This window comes from Sinocyclocheilus rhinocerous, unplaced genomic scaffold, assembly GCF_001515625.1.
Source record: "Sinocyclocheilus rhinocerous isolate Xijiao unplaced genomic scaffold, SAMN03320098_v1.1 scaffold1084, whole genome shotgun sequence".
NCBI classification, from domain to species: domain Eukaryota; kingdom Metazoa; phylum Chordata; class Actinopteri; order Cypriniformes; family Cyprinidae; genus Sinocyclocheilus; species Sinocyclocheilus rhinocerous.
In genome coordinates this window covers 1,029,302-1,041,873 of record NW_015656001.1, presented here as the reverse complement: position 1 = coordinate 1,041,873, position 12,572 = coordinate 1,029,302, and the positions used below count along the sequence as shown (strand labels likewise).

Sequence of the window (12,572 nt, the reverse complement as noted above, 5' to 3'; positions counted from 1 at the left end):
CGCCATGACAGCCATGACATCAAGTCTGTTTGCACCTGTCTCTCAAACATACTTAATTGCTTTAGCAATTTGAGCATTGTGAGCATTGTAGCAATTTATAAGTTTTAGCAACAGTTACAAACTGTTGTTGACACAGTATGAATATAGAGTGGAATATTTATCTCAGATAGTCTTTGAAGATACATTTTTGAGTTCATGCTGAGAACTGACTTTTGATTGCACATCTTGTCAAATCTAAGAACACTTTGAGACGTTTAGATGTTTTCTGAATCTGGGGACATGTGAAATCACTGGGGTCTTTTTCTGAGGGGAAATATCTAAGAAGAAGTGTTCTTATTTGATTTCCATTGCTATAGAAGAACTGAGATAAATATATATCCTTTGTGACTTTTCTTTCTTTTTTTTACTGATCTTATGGGTATGTAGAATGAAAAAAGTTAAATTCACATGCTTGAATTTCTTTGTCTGGCAAAACTATTAGGATATAAATGGAAAGTCTTGTATGATGTCATTAGGTTCACATAGTGATTTATACAGGTCTAGATGAACATACTCCATCTATCGTGTGTTTGTAGAATCAGCAGTGTTCATGAAGGTCTTTATTTGTTAATGTGCATGAGCAAATCGTCCCCCTGTGCTGTGATTTATTGATTAGATGGCAGGCAGTGAACAGAGGACAACAGCGGCCTGTGATGAGAACTGAACCTCTGGAATGAGTGTAAACACAGCGTTCAGAATCAACAGCAGGGCTGTTTACACGTCTGCAGCAATTGTGAGGGGAATTTCCATAATCACGTCGTGTTTCTGCAGGCTTCATTTGACCCCTGTTAGTCCCTGGAGATGTTGTCAGGTTTAAAGAGTTTCTGTAAGAATCAGGTAAAGGATGATGAGAGCACAGTGGAGGATGAGTCACCTCGCTGCATACACACAGTGATTAAGACCACAGAAAGCCTTCCAACACGCATGATTTGTTTGTTTCTGTGCAGGTGATTGTGGGAGGAGAATGAGGATGAATCAGAATTAGCTTTGTAATATTGTACATCTTTGTTCCATTTAAGCACTTGTTTTAGGGTGGTGAACAGCTCCTATGAAAAAGTACCACGGTTTTTAGACATTTACAAAGGAAATTGTAAATACCATGGTGGGTTGTATGGCCAAATTCTTAAATTTGAATAATCTTAGGTCATTTTACACAATAGTTGTTTCAACAGCTTTATAGAACGATCACATCAAGTCATGTCATGAGAAATCAGATTTTCTTTTGTTATATTTTCAGATAGTTTAAATATGTATTTAGAAAATCTATAAATCTTTATATATGTCATTTATAGGAAGAAATTAATGAAGAATGCATTAAATTGAACGAAAATGTTATAACTGCAAAAGTGTATAATTGTTTTCCAGCAAATCAGCATATTAAAATGATTTCTGAAGGATCATGTGATACTGAAGACTGGAGTAATGGCTGCTGAAAATTAACAATATTATTTGTACTGTATTTGTTAAAAAATATAGTAAATGCAAGTTTGATGAACGTAAGAATCTTCTTTTTAAAAACATTAAAAAGACAAATTTTTATATCTGTTGACACTATTAAATAATTTGAATGAAACAGAAAAAATATTTTAAATTGTAATATTTTTTGTTGTATTTTTGATCAAATACAGTGTAGCGAATCAGCTCATGGGGAAATATGAATAATTAATGTATAAAATCTCAAAGACAACATACACAATGACCTGAAGGATATGTGTGTTCATTCAAAGAAAGGTTTTCCTATTAATTAATTAGAGAAGAGTCCATTTTTACTGTGCACTGTGGATTTCCTATGGAAAATGTAGTGCGAGGGGAAATTCTCAACATGGCATTAGGTCGTAAATGTATCTGGTCTAGCAAAGGTGTCGTGGTTGCCATGGGGACCAGGGGGGGCCTGGTGTCGTTGCAGACATCCTGGCACCCAGTATGTTTATTGGGTGAGGGGTCTGTGAATGTTTGTTAATCTAATGAATAATTGATTTGTTAAATCAAATGAAAAATGGTGTGTCTGATTGGTCCAGACGCTACAACAGTAAATGAAGCATTGAACACAAGGAACTTTTAAAAAAACGTTTTAAAATACATATTTATATATTTTTATATATCTATATATATTTTTTTCCATTAGTGAAAGGAAGACTTCATATACAGTGAATGCTTAGTTGTACTATAGTTTGAGAAGCATAGTCTTAGGGGGAAAAAAATCACATCAAATTTTTTACACTTGAATCAGTGGGCCACAATTCCCAATGGGAAGCGGGACTCAAAAAAAAAAAAAAGACAAGCCATCAAAGTGCCAGCGAGCTGCTGCCCACGTCTCCCCAGTCGCCGTCTCATCCATATTGTTTATCTTCTTGTTCTGCATGTTCTGTACAAGAAAATGACCGCAAGCCCTCCTCCCTGTTGTTTGTTGATGTTGTCAAGAACTCTTGCATTGCTTTGTGTGTGAGTTTGTAAAAGAACAATGGGACTTTTGGGATGGTTGTTTAAAGTCAACCTAGTCAGTTGTGTAAACAGCAAGTCTTTAAATGTACTCAAGGCGACCTGCTTCTGTCTTGTAGTGTTCACTGGGCCATCTATTTCAATGTCAATAGCACTGTTTTCTCAACAAGCTTGCCACTGCCCTCTGAAACCACACACACAGTCCGTGCCACTTTATTTTGGAGCGATGAAAGGCTTTTGATGAAATCACTAAATCTGTTGAACGCTTAGACCAGAGGGATGACTCACTGCTGAGAAGAGGAAATAAAATAACATGAAATAACCTTCTGAACGTGCCACGTTTCCCTCAGCACAGACCTCTGCTTCCGCTGCTGCTGTGGGTTTATGACATAAAACGCTGAATAAAGAACTGATTTTTTTATTTTATACCAGCTGCAGGTACCACAGCTTTTATGATTACAACTCTTTCTTCAACAGGCTCTGCCTGTATTTTTTTAACATCTCCTCCCACACGTGTCTCAGATGTGTTGGATTAAGAATAGACTAGATTAAACCAGCAAGTGAAAGTCAGAGTGGAATACCAAACAGGAGAAATCCCATGATCCAGTGCTGTTCATCAATGCCATCTTTCTGTGTTTTCCCAGAACTCCACAACACACAGCTCTTAAAATAGACCAATGTTTTGTGTGTCTGTGGATTTGGACATTAAAAGGAATAAAACAACAAAGCATTGACACAAATACACACGTATACACACTATACTATTTAATGATTATTTGTCCTCATTTGACTCTGTGTGTAAAAAAAAAAAAAAAAAAAGCTCCCTTCAATCACAACTGTCTTTAAGATCTGTTCCTTTGTTGAATGACCAATTTCTGTTTTTGAAAAACTTTTAATTTAAAAACACTTTAATTTTCATTTTTTTGTTGTTATTTTTAAATTATCCATTATTTCCCCCCATTTTTTTATTACATTTTTTTTATATTTTACTCTTATGATTGTTTTTTATTACAATCTTTTTTTTTTTACCATATGCAGCTGTAGCAATACTAGCATTGGACCTCATTCACAACTTATGAGTTAGTGGATTTATAAATGATTTACAGGTTTTTTCCTGCTTGTATTTCATGCTTCTGTGTAATTTTTATATCACTGTATTTTTGATGATTTTGCATTTAATTTTCATTTTAGTGAACATTCTGATTGACGTTGATGCCTTCTTTGGGAATGTACTGTTCTGAAAGGTCATGAAACATGACCTTTGACCTCAGGAGGATTTTCAAAGCTTTCTAGAAGGAGAATGTGCAATTGCTCTTTTGACTCCCAAAATGTGCTTCCAAGGAGAGTTGAGGTGTTGGAGTTGAGCACATCTCCAGAAGCCAAAGAGCAAATTCATGTACTTTTTTTCTGTCTGTTCCCAAAACATTGGCTTTTGCACTTATCAACTCTTCTAAACTCTTCCAAGTGAATATTTCTTTGGGCAGGTTTATTTTTGTATCGGCACGTACCTTAGTCTTGGCCAAAATATATGTCCTTTGAATACATGCTGACGTCATGCCATGCTAGTAATGAGTAATGCCACAGTTTGTCCCTCATTTTCTCTGTCGTTCTCTGTCCATCACAGTCAAAGTTGTGTTTTTTTGTCATGTTGGAGCGGAACTGTCACTCCCTCTCATTATGATACGTTTAAGGTCCTGCACATTAATGATGACCTTTACCGCTGCTGCTGTAACCTTTGTGTTAAGGAGTACCTATAGCCTGCAGGCCACATCACTTATGCATGCATCCAATCAGGTGTACAGATAAAAAGATCCTGCTTCTCCTATGCTCTTTAGATGTACAAGCCACTTTTATCCATAGACATGTATATGAAAACCTCTTCAAATTAAAGTCTGTTTTTTTTCTTTTTCTCTCAAAAAGTCTAGGGATGATGGCAAGCATGGATAAAGCACATCTTTTTGTTTGCATTTGGCTAGTATAAGGAGACTTTAACCACCTTTCCATTATACCCGTCATCCAAAGATCAAATATTTCAATGGATCCAAAGCTCAAATCCAATCCCAAAACTCAATCGGAACTCAATGCAGCTCCCATACTACTCTCCATTGGAAATGAATGACTTTCGTTCTGTTGTTTGGTAAAGATAGTAAGCCAGCATCACTTGCAAAATCAAACGTATAATATCATCATGTGACAATGTGGCATACTACTTTGTGTAATAATTATCTTTACATACTATTTACGCACTTTAAAACTATTTGCGTAGTATAAAATACTATTTGCGTATTTTAAAAATAGGCTGTATACAGTATATAATGCACAGTATTCAACAAGTATTCCATCTTGAATGACCATGCAGTGTTGACAACACTTTTTAATTTCACCCAATTAACAGATGTAGAAGACTGCAAACTCTCCCTTCTGTCTTTTTAGATGGAGTAAAGCTTACGCTCGGCAAACATCTCACAACATTTAACCAGTGTGATAATGAATTATTCATCAACTCACAGAAACTATTAAACTAAGCCTTTAATGAGAGCGTTTGAGATCATTAAGCTCAATGTACTTCAGTCAGACATTAATCAGCCAGTTGGTTCTTTATCCTCTGGTCACTTTTAATGTCTGTAAATGTGTCCAAAATAATAATTTCGTGTTCATTATTTCTTTATACATGGTATTTTTCTTTATATGTGGTAAAAAAAATGCTAAGAGTTTTTCTAGTTTAGCAGCTCTGTTTGAATCTTTTATTAATGTGGGGTATTTTGGGGACATAATCAGTGTTGTTTTGGGCTCAGGTCACCTTCACATATCTGCTCTTAATATCCTTTCTGTGTCTGGTTGCTTTCTCAGGTTTTTCCCAGAAGGAAACCTTTGAGTCAGAGGCGAACGTCCTGCCAACATGTTCAGCACCAAAAGGTCAGAGCGACACAGTGGTTTGTTGCCTATTTTTGTGATCTTTTATCAAAATTTACAGTGACTTGGAGGACTAGACTTTCTTTACATCATATTTTAATCGTTGTAAATGATAATTGACTCGCAATTAATGTAAAGGCATTAACTTGAGTTTGTATTACATTTTTGCTGCCATTTTCTGAATGTAAATGTGTAGGGTTCATAAAAAAGGGTATCTTTTTTCATAATTTCTTGTCCTTTAAAGATGTCATATAATGAGTAATGAATATTTTGAAGTCATAGTTCTTTGTACTAAAAAATCATATTGTAGGTTGCAGTTCCTCACCAGCATGAAGATATTCTTCATGGAAGCTAAGTAACAAAAATGTATCATTTTGAGCACATTTTATAGCTTTCCGATATCTCACTTTTGTATAATTGTTACATGCATTTTTCATGTAAATATATATTTACATATAATTTTCCTAGGCTGGATTTGTTTTTGTTTTTTTGATAAATGACACATTGTATTTAACCATTTCGTTCAAGCATATATTTTCTTTGAATTCATTTCCATTGCAGCCGTGTTTTCAGAGTGTCAAAAGCCAGGTTTGACTCCTCTAACTGAATATGATTACGCCTCTTGTGGGTCATTGCGCAGACGCTAAGTTTGACGCCACAAACAAACGTAATTGGTAGCTAGTAGAAGTAAAGAAACCAACTGGGATGCACAAAGTTGACAAAAGCTGCATTGAGAGCCTGTGACCTCAGGAAATCACATTGTTATTCTGCACAAGATTTCTCCCCATGCTTGTCATGAGTGCCAGAGTATGTTGTTGAAAACACGGTACAGATTTGAGCCTACTTACTAATTAGCACTGATTGTATTAGTCATAAGAGCGAATTTCTCAAGCGATGATTCTCATGAGATGTTCGTTTGGGTTTCTAGATGTGGTTTTGTACAATGATCACAGCATCCTGGATCAGAAAAACATGATTTTCAGGTTCTAGTTCAGTTTGCCCATTAGTACTGTACATATGAGTTTAGGTTTTTGTTTTTCAGCCCTGTAACACATTCTGATGGGCTCATAACTTTTGGCAGCATTAAATACAAAAGCAAGAGTAAAGAAAGATTCAGTTGGACACATTTTGTCTGCATGCAAAAATCCTCCTTTTCCTATACTCTAATATTTCCTGTGATTTATAGTTGTCATTTTGCCTTTTTTCCACTCATTTTCCATTCCTTTAGCCACTAGTAGTGAATGTTTGTTGTTTTTGTAGAAATCAAGCATAGCGTAGTCAAGCTCGCATCAGCTGATCTACGTCTACCTATAGGAATACGATGCCTATCTCAGCATTCATGTACTGTATAAGGTCCTTCGGTATTATCAGCAGCTTTTGCATTGCTCAATAGCTAATGACCCTCCTCCATCCCCAACTCCTCCTCTCGTCCAGTCAGGATTTGGCTTTCTGATTCTCTTTTGAATCAGGCTAATTTCTAAAATGTGTACATTAAATTATTGAATATTAATGATCTCTGCAATACATGTTAGTGCTGTTCTTTTGCCTTAGGGGGTTATCGCTGCTCTCCCAGCTCTTATCCATGCTAGGCTGCATGGATGCGCAGGGAGTTCTTGCCCTGAACAGAACCATACCGCCAATCCAAACTGTATGCTAATTGTCAATTATCTTGGACGATAGTGGTTCTGACAGAAATTTGCATAAATGCCTGTGTGGCAAGTGACTGTTTAAAACCATTGCGAAGAAATGGGACTTGGTTTTAAGATTTTGAGATGGATTTTGGACATTTTGTGGGTGTGACATTTCGATTAAACATTATTAGGTCACATTATGAATTGTTCACAGTAGGATCAATAACATGCATTTAGAAAATATATAGGGTGAATTTTATTTTATGCCAGCTTTAAATAAGAAAACAGTTCCATTTTAACAGCCCCCAAGTTTTAGCTTGTAAATATGGTACACTTTGGTTTTTTACAACTCGTTTTTTTTCCACATCCTTCCACAAGTCACATGACTGTTTAGAAGGATTTATTTGGTAAATGCATTTCCATTGCTTTTTTTTGTTGTTATCTTGGTATTTCCATCCAGCATTTTTATGCAACATCCCAAAATTTGTATAAACAATATGTGCATGGAAATCCGGCTAATGACCCTAATACTGAAATGACAACACTTTCCGACACTATTAAACCACAGTGCAAAGTTGATGTATTTCCTCAGCGACAAGCACAGATCCGCTCTAGGCATGACGAAGCGGATATCGTTCTCTTTTGGAAGACCAAACAAAGTAGTTTCGGTTTCACAACGAAGCACACAGCGTCTTCGGTACATGGCTGCAGCGTCAACAATACTACAGTGAGAATAAAAGTTATGCCTTCTTTTTTTGCGTGAACATTTGGCCGCCGTTATGCAAATCTTCCCAGATCGTGACGTAGGTATGTGGGGGCGTGTTAGAACGAGCCGTTTTAGGTAGGCGTGGTTAACTCTTAACTTTTATAAAGAATATCTCTTTGGTTTTGATACTTTAGTGTTTGCAACTTTACAGATCTTCTTTATGCACCAAGAGCTTGTAACACTCCAAAGAGAAAGGAAAAATTGAAATCGCATCATATGACCCCTTTAAGGGTAACACACATGATCACATGGTTTTGAACCAATCTGCATCCACTATAGAGCTCTTTTATTTTTTGGGTTTGGGTTCTCATCAGCAGTTTAATGGCTCATGTTTACATGCGCTTGTTAAACTGTAACAGGAACACTTCTAAATTGAATCCTTCATTGCTGGGATTGTTTATTAAATGCATTACAGTTGGAGCAGCTCATTAAAAATGTTGCCCAGCCATCAGTCTTCTCGTGAAAAATTGTCTTTGAGGTCGCAGTAATGCGTATGCACTCTGGGCGGCAGATAAGGCTTCCTCTAATTAGACTTACCAATGTTTACATTCCGAAATGAGCTCAGGCAGTAAGAGCTAAACCCTTCCACCGATGCCCCAGGCACAGGACTCATTACGCAGTCGTCACTTCGCGGTCACCGGAATCATCTTGACCTCCTGTAGCTACAGTGTCACTTAAAATCCAGCAAATATTTAGCTGACTCTGGGTAATAGAAAGAAGGTTCACCCTCCAGGTTTGTTTTGAAACAAATCACATTATAGTTTAATTTAGTTCTGAATCCTTGTGTGATTCCTGTGCACTGACTGAAGTAGACACCAATGACTTCCTGCTGAAGCTGGAAGCGGCCTTCTTAGGATGCGGAGACTGAGCTGTCACGTACAGGGTTTTAATTGCTGTCGGTGAGTGCTGTCACGATATTAAAGCAGTATTGAGTTGGACTCTTGAGCTACAGCGAACAGGAGACAGGTTTGGTGTGATGCTGTGGATGCCATATTGTCAGGCTGAATGACATTATAAGAATGGAATTAGATAGTAGTGTCACAGAGAGTCTTCTTTTCATGAAGAAAAACTTTGGAGGTGATTGTTAATTTGACACAAAGATGTCAGCAGGCAACTTGCTCCATCATTTACTTTGCTTGTGTGGGGAAAAAATGCCCATACAAATCGAATGGAATTAAAACATTTTATAGTCTTTGAAAGAAAAATGTAAAAAAAATCTATTAAAATAGGAAACAATGTACTTTATTAATATGAAGGAATTTTGTAAAATTTGTATTTATTTATTTATTTTAGTGCTGTCAAATGATTAATCGCGATTAATCGCATCCAAAATAAAAGTTTTTGTTTACATTATATATGTATGTGTACTGTGTATATTTATTATGTATATATAAATACACAAACATACAGTATATGTTTTGAAAATATTTACGTTTATACATTTATATATTCATATTCTTATATTTTATATTATATATAAATTTATTTAATATATAAACATAAACATTTTCTTAAATATATACATGCATATGTTTGTATTTATATATATATACACAGTATACACATATATTATGTAAACAAAAACTTTTATTTTGGATGCGATTTAATCGTTTGACAGCACTAATTTATTTATTTATTTATTTTAAAGCTGGAGTTTTACCTGTATTTTAAATTTTGCACCTCATTGCTTGTGTTGTGTTCACTTGTTATTCATATCACTTGTAGCATTTAAACAATTTGTTTTCATTTTTTGTGTTGTAGTTTTTATTTATTTAGACAAACTTTGTTTTGTCCAGTTATCGGCCTTAGCATAAAAATAATTATCAGTTTACTGGTATCAGCCAGAATTTTAATTTCAGTGCATCCCTAAACTTTACCACCATCTTTGATTACTTGCTTATTGCTGGTGCTCCCTCTAGACCTGCCGCTGTTGTCAGAAGCTAAATTGACCGCAGCAATCAAAACCACGCTGTTCCCATGTGTAATATGGGCACAAATCAAACTCCCTAACCTTGCCAAAGAGAACACTGACACCAATGACCCACACTTGATTAGTTGCAACTTGCAAATGCAGAAGACGTTCTTCCTTCGGAGATCATAAGGCACAAAGGGATTTTCAGTCCTCTTCAAAGACACAATGATCTAATCAGGGCAGAATAACCTACAAATGCACAGATATCCTGATTGACATTGGGAATGCTTTGGAATTCTGAGAAGAAATGGTGGAGATGTGAGGAGCTCAACCGATTACTGTCCCCTGCTGTTCTCTTTCCTGAGGGTGATTTTGATTGGTGTTCCGTTCATTAGCATAAAGGGGAGGTGTTTGTGAGTTATTCTGAGTGTGTTTGTCAGATTACAGGAGGTGCGTGCAATCATTGAAAGCTGATTTTGGTTGTGTGCACTCCAGAATTAACACTGGGCAAGTGACAAATGCAAGTAAAAATTGGCTTTGACAGGTAAATGAAATAAAGGCCTATAACTTTATTAGGAATTGCAGCATTAGATGGTTTAAGTTGAATTATAAGATCTGTAGTCTGCACTTGAGACGTGTAAGAGATTTCCTCCAGAATTTCCTGTGCTGACACATATGTGAATTATTCCTTACATAAAGCCACCAAAATGAAAATATGAGAGGAAAATCACAATTTCTCTTCACGTTTTTGTGACCGATGAAGATTCATCTTGTGCATTACACTGCGAGTGACTCGGTGAGTAATCTGGGCTGTTTGCCATAAGAAAGGCGAAGAATGGCTGAATATTTTTTTGTTGTCATAGAAACAATTTTTTTTTTTTTTTTTTTAAATGCTAAATACACTTTCACGGTAAGTTGTCAGATGAGAGAAAGCGAACATCTGCAGTCTGATCAAATCCAAAATAACAAAGATTGGCAGGTTTTAGTCTATTTTAATATTGCAGATTTTTTTTTCTGCAGGAGCACTATGGAGGACTTAAAAAAAATATATAAATAAATAAAAAAAATAAAAAAAAACCGCACATTATGTATTTATTTGATTTGACGGACTGCAGCAACTTCACAATCACTTTCCTGATGGTGAATAATATGCACTGAATCAGACAGCTCTTAAGAAAGACATGATGGCCAACGATGGATGTTTTTGTGAGCTTTTGTCTTGTTAATCTGTTCAGCCTAACATGAACATACACCCTTCAGCTGTTGATATAGCTGTTGAACATACACCCTTCAGCTTTTTTTTTTTGAGATATTATCATTTGTATCTTTATTTGACTTCTATTATCTGTACAGCACTTTGGTCAACCATGGGTTGTTTTTAAATGTGCTTTATAAATAAATAATGAATGAATGAATGAATGATATGTGTGATTGACGACACCACTGGCAGCTGAACTTGCTTGTCTGATCTGTTTGTTTATAATGTGTTTGCTTCTGTTCAGTGTGTCTTCTCAACATTTTAGGGTCCTTGCTGACGCATATTGAGTCATCTATCTGCGTTTTCTAGTTGCTGTGGCTTAGGGATACATGCAGTTGAGATTAAACTATGAAACTATGATTAAACTATGAGAACTTTTTGCATAATCACTCCAATCAGTTCTAGCTTGATTGGAGATGATGCACAATAAAAATGCACAAGTGATATTTACCTTTTTTTTGTTTTGGTCATATCAAGCAGAACTGAGGGACAGTCGTGATTTGTGTAAAAAATTACAACCACTTTCACACAATAAATGGTTTGTTTTTAGGTTTTACAGTAACATTTTTTTAAATTATTATTATTATTCTGATTTTTCCATAGTAGTGGTATGTGTTTTCGTTAGTTAACAGGCAACCACAACTGCATTTACATCTTTAGGGCAGAGCGGTGGGTTTTTACACACTTCAGAATAAATGCAGTTCCCGCTGCAATTCCCTGACCTATTAAAATCTCTAAGACCAGAGTGAATTAATTAAAGCTCTATAGACATTAGATGAGGAAGGGATGGTATCATTTTCGGCTGCAGAAAATTAAGTTCTCAGACACTCAAAAAATATAGGATAATTCTGATTTGCTGATTATATCTGTAAAGTGCCTACTCATAAAAAAATCATAATTGTCGATTATTCCCTTGAAATTGTAATTGCGATTAGAAATTCAATTAATTGTGCAGCCCTAGTGCCTACAAATCAAAATGTTTTTTTAATATATTTTTCAGAGTGACTCATTGTCACACTTAATACGAATGCTGTTCCGAAAGGTAGACTTATTTTTAAGATACCTTCTTTTGTTCAAATTCCAAAGCAGGATACCATCTGTATTCTTCCCAAGTAACGGAAATCACAGAATGCACTGCAACAAACTCAGTAGGGAAAAAATCAATAAAAAATGGTGCTAGTTGGGGAAATAATTAATCTTTTTTTTTTCAATACTGAATTAAAAATACTTCAGGCCAATTAAAATGTACTATCTTACCCAATTTTTGTGAGTGCTGTGTATTTTTTTCTGGTTAGAGTATCTTAGTGGCCAAACAAAGTAGTTTCGCTTTCACAACGAAACAGCGTCACACACCACGGCCTTGAGTGAGCGGAGGCTGGAGGCCTAGAGTGAGCTGCGGCCTAGAGTGAGCGGAGGCGGGCGGGCTTGAAAACGGCGTGGCCGGCATATTCGACGAAGGAGAGGCCGGTGGGCTTGCGGCAACCACATGTGACGACCCCGGGCTGGACTCCGCTTCGTCCACGGTGAAAGCCGATCCGGAGATCCACAGCGCGAAGTTGATGTATTTCCTCAGCGACCAGCACGGATCAGCTCTAGGCATGACTAAGCGGATAT

General features: G+C 36.2%; 1 protein-coding gene across 3 annotated transcripts in view; it reads left to right on the top strand.

Moving 5' to 3' along the window:
• LOC107719143 (oxidation resistance protein 1-like) overlaps window positions 1-12,572 on the top strand; it is a 73,916-nt gene that overhangs the window by 14,119 nt on the left and 47,225 nt on the right. For 2 of the 3 annotated variants that reach the window (XR_001637491.1, XR_001637490.1), the window contains exon 2: window positions 5,329-5,394. The exons of the other annotated variant lie outside the window; for it this stretch is intronic. The gene's annotated coding sequence lies outside the window, so the exon portion shown is untranslated. The remainder of the gene's footprint in view (window positions 1-5,328; window positions 5,395-12,572) is intronic. 3 annotated transcript variants of the gene reach the window in all.